A 7,835-nucleotide genomic window follows, 5' to 3' on the forward strand; every position below is an offset into this window, starting at 1 on the left:
GTGTTTATGCCTTTCTGCTAGTTCATTTTGATTTCTCACTTTTTATATTTTGCTAATTGCATTATTCATAATAATCGTAGACTGTCAATGGCGATGGTGGTTCTGAAATGTTGCTTGGTTTTGAGAATGACAAATGTTTGTGTTGTAGTTTCCTTGCAAAAGTGGTCATTGAGAACTTAAGTTTTTAGTGCTGGCAAGTTAGTGCAGCTAATTTATTTTTCAGTCCTGTCAGTTTGTCAACTTCCAACGTGCAAACACTATGCTTGTGCTATATATGTCATAGGAAAAGTACGAAATACATGTTTTAATGCAAATTGTTATGATTAGTGCAGAAAAAGGCACAAACTTACTATAGCATAGTGATTTATAAAATTTTTTTTTACTGATTAATTATTTATGCTTTTGCCTTCAATATACCTTGCTGTTATATGTAATGAGTGGTGCTGAAATGGGTTTCATTTATCAAAGATGTGAATGACACAATGGATGCTTATGTACTCTGCCTGTCAAATCCATAAGTGCTGGTACTGAGCTAACTTCTGTTTTTCCACATGTTTCCTGGTTTTCTGTCAGCTTTCAGTCTTCCACGGGTCATTCAGTAAACACTACCCTGAGTGACTTTTTTGAGTTGCCATATGTCAATCACACTTATTTTCTCTGCTTTTTAGTAAGCAGAGAAAATAAACTTGCTTTATTTGAGTTTGGCTGTGTCTTCTGCATTACAGTGTCTTGCATTCTGTTTCATTCCTAGCTGATTTTTGCCTTTAGCTGTGCTGTGGAAAAGTTTGGAGATCAAGGGGGAAGGAGTACTCAGTGACAGTGAAGGAGGAGCCATGTAGAAGAGAGGGAGATAACAGCAGGGTTTTCAAGTATTCTTTAAGCATATTCACTGCATTACAGTGTCTTGCATTCTGTTTCATTCCTAGCTGATTTTTGCCTTTAGCTGTGCTGTGGAAAAGTTTAGAGATCAAGGGGGAAGGAGTACTCAGTGACAGTGAAGGAGGAGCCATGTAGAAGAGAGGGAGATAACAGAACAGCAGGGAAGTATTCTTTAAGCATATTCAGTTGGAATTGATCTTTAAAAACAAAAACCATGAAGGTCAGAAGGGTTGAGGAAAGTTGAATTGCCCTAAAAGTTTTTCCAGCAAGCATTTTCAGGAGCTGGTGTGACATTAAATAAAAACTTTTTTTTCCATCTTAATTGTGTCATGACTACAGCAGGGTTAAAAAAAAAACTGATGAAGGGAATTGTTTAGCATCCGTATTTTTTCCTAATGAGGGAATGTATATTTCCATCTTAATTGTGTCGTGACTACTGCAGGGTTAAAAAAAAACTGATGAAGGAAATTGTTTAGCATCCATATTTTTTCCTAATGAGGGAATGTATATGTCATTGTATTAAATAATTCTCAATGCATTGCTGATATGAGTCGCTTGGTGTAGCAGTTGCTAAGCATTTTTGTATACTAAATTTGAGAAAGCCAATGAGCACAAGAAGTTACTTACACATCTAGGATACAATAAAGCATGCATCAACTGTACTAATCTGTCCTTTCTAGAAAATACCCTTAAATGAATTTGCATTTTGTTGTAGTTTTTAATAATATTTCAAGTACCACGTTCATCATTAGAGATGAATGAGAGGAACCCAAAAGTGTCTTCAGTGGAGCAGGAAGAAATGTGTATTTATGTAGACTTTCAGTAAGCTTCTCATGTCTCTTGTGGAGCTCCCTTTGCTCTGAGTGAGGCTGGTGAGAACTCTGTTCCCAGGAGCTGCTGTTCCTCACTCATCTGCTGTAGGGTGATGGACAGTCACTGGCTTCAGACTAAGCAGGATTCCCACGGATTACAAGATTGACTTGGCTTCATGACTTCTACCTTGTCTCTCAAAAAATGTACTATTCCTTCTCCCTCTTTTTCTAATTTGTCTTATCCTTCAGCACTCTTCAGGAAAATCTCTAACTGAATGTATTGCCCTTCAGCCGTGTGATCTACGAAACTCCACTCCTGATGGTCTATCTTCTATCTTTCTATAGAATTGCAGAGTGTCACCTTTATTTTTAGAGCTTTAAGCGCCCCAGAATACATGTTTGGACTGAAACTGAAATGTATGAAATGTAAGGCTTTCCATCTGTAGTAATTTGGATGATCAGTGTTGCTACTTATTGGCAAAAATGTCCCTCTGAAATCTCCAGGAATTATGTGGTTGATTATAGTTGCAATTCAGATTACTGCCCTGTGGTCACATCAAAATATGCATTGGAGAAAACTGGTACCTGCTCTGGAAAGAGGAAGATGTTTATATGTCATTTGCTTGCTCATGTCAAAGAAGCTAACCTTAGAAATCAGACGTGTCAGTGATGGGGTTGAATTTGTGCAACAAACTTAGCAGTATTACTGCTTCTGTTAGGACCCAAGCACAAGATAAGATTAGTTTCAGCAATATGTAAGTAACTCAAAGCATTTACATGATAAACTGGTGCAATTTTTGGTTTGGGTGTTTTGGGGGGGGGTTGTGGATTTTTTTTTAATGTTAGAGCTGACAGACCTTGCTTTTGTTTTATCATTTTCTTTGAAAATATAAATCCATTTCTCTCTCTTGGGATATTGCAGTAAGAGTCCTATGCAGTTAAAATAAACAGAATTTGAATTTTTAAAACAAGAAGTGAGTCAGAGATAAGTGCGTAGGATAACAATATATCCTATAACAATATAATATTTGGAGAAACCACAAACAATCTTCAAAAGAAATTCTGAAAGTTAGATCCTTTTATCAAACATGAGAGGGATAACCTTGTTTTCTTAGAATCTAGCTGGAAGGGATTTTCCAAAGGATGCTGGAGATTAAAACCCCACTCCTGAAATTTCCAACTTTTCCACCTGACATGTAAGGTGGATTTTTTAAATATTTTTTTTCTTAATTCTGAACATGAAAAGGTGCTTCTCATTAGGCTATTTGTGTTACATTAGTCCTGCTGTACTTAAGGGTTTGTTTTGACTGCATTTTGTGGTTTCACAAGCATTTGAAATGCAGCTGATCGTATATAGGTTAATAATGTTTTTCCTTTTTAAAATTTTAAAACACATTTCCATGAATTGAATCTCTGTAAAATAATAGAGTTTTTAACTTTTCTTAGGTTGTGTTGTCCCTCCTAATTTCTCTTTCAGTAAATTTGGTTTGCACAGTTATACGTCTTTTAAAATAAAAAGTAGTATTTTTTCAAGAGGCATATTGGCTAGTCACACATGCCAATATTAAAGTTCATGGATACAGAAGTTAATGGTAGGTACCAACAAAATAATGTTTTATGAAGTGTTTCAGGACTTACTTAGACAGAAAAAAGTTAAATTGCATTTACTTCATTGAAGGTTGACTTTTGGATTCAAAGGACAAGTGAGGTATAAGTTGATCAAAACCCAAAATAGATTGTCTGGCGTGCAGCTCAGTCTTATTTAGAATGAATGTTGATCTTGTTATAGTACTGCAATGTTGAGCCTGGCGCAAGAACCTGCAGGTTGCTGCTCAGACTTGAGAACTCTTCCCCTCCCCTCTATTTTCTAACCAGAATCATTTATTCATGTTTGCACTACATTTGTAGGCTCTGCAGGGTACGAATAACTCCTGTTCAGCAGTGTTGGAAGGTGCCTTGCTTGGCTCTTGGGCATTGTGAAGTAATAACAATGCACAGTCTGGTCATGTGAATGTCTACTAATGTTTGTAAATGTAAAATAATTATTTAAGAATTGCTGTGCGTCGCAGTAGAATTTTAAGCTGTTTGAATTTGTCTTTCAGAGATGCATGCCATCATATCGTACTTTCTGAAACTAGGATTTTATAGGGAACCAGGAAAAGGTTGCCAAATACATTATAATTATGTATATTGGTTTTAGTGTTGGGGGGGGTCGGGGGGATGGGGAGGAGGTGTTAAGTTGCAAGAGGTAAAGGGCTTGGAGTTGTAATTTACTTGCACATAAAAGCTGCTTCTTCTAGTCTGGGTAGTAATCTAGTGTTCAGACAAAGTTCCGTGTGTTGATCCACCATCTATGCTCATAAAGATCAGCTAAGTACAACCTCCAGACTTCATGTGAGCAGTGGTTCTTTGACCTAATAAATTGGCCATGCTGATGACTAATGTATTTTTACAGTGTCTGTACTGCTATACAGCTAGAAATAACTGAGAGGCTGTTTGATATACCATCTTCCTTTTGTATACATCAACAGGGTTTGAAACTGGCAAAGGGCGTTCAGCCCTCTTAAGGAACAGATAGGATTTTAGTAATGTTAATTGTTTCCAGGGGGTGTTTGTAGTTCTTGAAACTGAGCGAAACAACAGTCCTTGTTCTCTGCTTCATACCATCTGACAAGAGAAGATAGCTGAAGTATTGGGATATAACGATAGGACAAAACTATCATGTGCATAAGACAAGTGTTCTTAAACACTATATAACACATTCAGTGTTAAATGTTTTGTGCTGTGTTTAATTGAAAGTACATTAAATGAAGTTATATTGAATTTTTTTAGCATGAGTTGGCAAAATGGATGTTTTGAAATATGGAATATAACACTTTTTCTGGTAATTTTAGCAAGTTTGCCACAGTACTATTTGAGCAATAATCATGAGCAGAGAGCTAAATAGGAGACCTTCATTTTCTTCCATGTTCATTAATCTAAGTTCTGTCTTTACAGACTTGTTGTAGAGAGTGAGTAGCATGGTTTATGTGTGCTTCTAGTAGTGACTGAATAATCTGATAGTACCCGAGTGTGCTGGTTTGAAAAGCAAACCGGTGAGAGACTCTGAGTCAGAAGTACAATTTAATATGAACCACACAACAAAACAGCACAAATGCAACAGTACAAAAAAAAATAACCTGACAGAGTCAGAAAATAACCTGACAGAGTCAGAAAGCAACCTGACAGCCTGTCAGTCAGGGTGTAGTAGTAGTCCCATTAAATGGTGGCTGCAGTCCTCCTGGTGTGATGGGTTTGTTGGAGCAGTGATCCCGCAGATCCGGTTCTCTCCTGAAGGTCCAGCAGCAGCTCTTGCCCTCTGGGAATCCAGCAGGCAAAGGGCTCCCTGTGCTGGTCCAAACCCCAGCTTATATCCCTGTGAGCATGTTTGGCTCCCCACCCCTGGGGTGAGTCACCTCACCATGGGACAAGGGATAAGGATCACAGGGAGGATGTGCCATGCATGGGTCCTTGGCAGCCCGTTAATCAGAGACAGCCCCTGAGGGAGCCATCAGGATTGCCCTGAGGGAGGGACAAGGTGATAACGATCATTGCCCCACCTGCTGTAACAGCTTGTGGAGATGATAATAGAATACACACCATTGGATACCCCCCACACTGCAACCCAGGACACCGAGTGCATATAAATAGTGCACAGAAGTATATAATATCATCTAACCTCTGATATTTGAGATGATGAGTGAAACCGTTGGAAGACTGGAAAATGCACTGCACTTCAAACCTTTCTGAAGGCAAACCTGTTAGCACTAGGAAGTCTTGGCAATGGTATTGGAATAATAATGTTTTTAACTACTTTTAGAAACTAAATGCTTAACACTTCTCTATGCTTTGTATCAGTGTAAAGAGAGGTGTAGAAATTTCTTCATGCTAGCCAAAGGAAGCTGTGATGGTCACTAACTGCATCTTGGAAAACAGATTTGCCATCTGGAAAGCTTTCCTAGCTTTTGCAACTTAACGTCATTCACTTGCTGAATGTATCTTACTTCTGTGAGGGATTGGTAACTTAGGGATTGTTTTATACTTATCCTGTTCTGTCACATCTGCCCATTCCCTTTATTTATGCTTTCTCACATACATGCTGTGATGTCCTTCCAAAGTCTATGACTGTTGTGTTGGAGTAATAAATAGCAACTTCTGCATGTCTTGTTTTGGTTTTTAATGATGACTGCCAAACAGAAATAAAGTTAAAAGATGCAAATCATCTTTGAGATATCTGAGAAGTTTTTGTCTTCCTAGCAAGACACATAGGTAGTTGAGTATTATAGTTTTTCCAAGATGAGTGTATTCTATGGCATGATTTTTACACAAATCATTGAAACCACAAACTTAGGTCTTTAGATAAATGCCAACTTTGCATTGGAAACTGAGGATCTGTGAGCCCTGGCCTTTCTTCTGCTAGCAGAGATATTTCAGGATGCTTAGCTTTTAAGTACAATATATCCTTTTCTTGGTTTCCAGGGAGTGTAGTTGGCTGAATTACTATCTGGGTTCACTTTCTGCAGGCTGGAAATACAGCTTCTCCTGAATCAAGCAAGTCTCTTACAAAGAACTGTGTAGAAAGATGAGGCCAGACAAATGGATTTCCTTCTTTGCTACACCCTATGCTATAAGGCATTGGGGAGACAGTGACAAATGTCTCTGTTTTCAGTCATGTAACTGCATGTAGTTCTTTCTGATGAATGATCATCATCTTCTGGAATGAGACTGAAACTCAGTGAAACGGTACTCTACTCTTCTCTCTGCCATGGACTCTGTATTCTGAGCAGTTGTTTTAGACCAAGGTTTTTTTGGAGGTGGCCAAGAACTGCTACAGTTAATTGAACTTGATAACGTAACTTGTGATACTATAACATAATCAGCTTCCAAGTACTTTGGAGTCAGTAGCCTTTTCTAAAAGCAGTAGGAAATTTTGTCCTCTGCATTTTTTTTCCTTTCACCTTCCTCCTTCATAATGAAGAAAAATGTTTAATCAGTATCTTTATCTTACAATGAACCTCAAACCTTCCTCCGACGAAGAAAAATGTTTAATCGGTATCTTTATCTTACAATGAACCTCAAATTATAAAAGTCTAGTGAAAAACTTAGTCCAGTTGTTGGCAGCTGGACTTGGCAAAGAAGAGAAGAAGTGGGTGTTGTTTCTGAATAGTTTTACTCTGTTTCTTGTGCTCTGTTATATAAATGCATCCTTGCATGAGTGTGCGTGTGAGCCGACGAAGAAAAATGTTTAATCGGTATCTTTATCTTACAATGAACCTCAAATTATAAAAGTCTAGTGAAAAACTTAGTCCAGTTGTTGGCAGCTGGACTTGGCAAAGAAGAGAAGAAGTGGGTGTTGTTTCTGAATAGTTTTACTCTGTTTCTTGTGCTCTGTTATATAAATGCATCCTTGCATGAGTGTGCGTGTGAGCTGGCAGCCTCTAGCTCTAGTATATTAGATGGTTGATGCCAGGAGGAGGAGGGAATATATCGAAGATGCTGATTAAGAGAATCTGCATTGTCAGTAAGTCAGAAAAACAGAAACATAAGACTTCTTTTAAGGGTGTGGAGTTTTGTTTATAGCTCTTAATTCAAAAAAGAAGTTAGAGTGTTGTAGTAGCAACACATTAGTAAGTAGAAACTGATGTTTGATCTGCCAAGTGTACAAGTAAGCTTTATGGTGTGAGGCCAGAACTGTGTGCAAATTCCAGTACTTATGCATGTGCATGGCTTTTTGCATGCAAAGTTTATATAGGAGAAGTAATTTTGGCAAAATATGAGCTTCTTGTTTGTGAGTAACTTCATTGTGCATCACAGCATGAAAATACATCATGTTGCCATTATCTGAAATAGGGAGCTATGAAATACATTGCCTGAAGTTTTATGATTGTTTGTTATTAACCACTGCTTGATGAACTACTAGTATTTAGTAGATTGGGATTGATACTATTGGCATGTTAAATTCAACCGTGAAATCTCTAAAAGACCTGAATGGCTTAGAAGGTAAAACAAAGTAGTAGATGAAGTGTTTGGTGTCTTGGCTTGGATCCAGCTTGATGTCCTAAATGAATGCATCATGAAACCACAACAGATCAACCCAGATTTACA

Source organism: Acanthisitta chloris, unplaced genomic scaffold, assembly GCF_000695815.1.
Source record: "Acanthisitta chloris isolate BGI_N310 unplaced genomic scaffold, ASM69581v1 scaffold9099, whole genome shotgun sequence".
In the NCBI taxonomy this organism is placed as follows: domain Eukaryota; kingdom Metazoa; phylum Chordata; class Aves; order Passeriformes; family Acanthisittidae; genus Acanthisitta; species Acanthisitta chloris.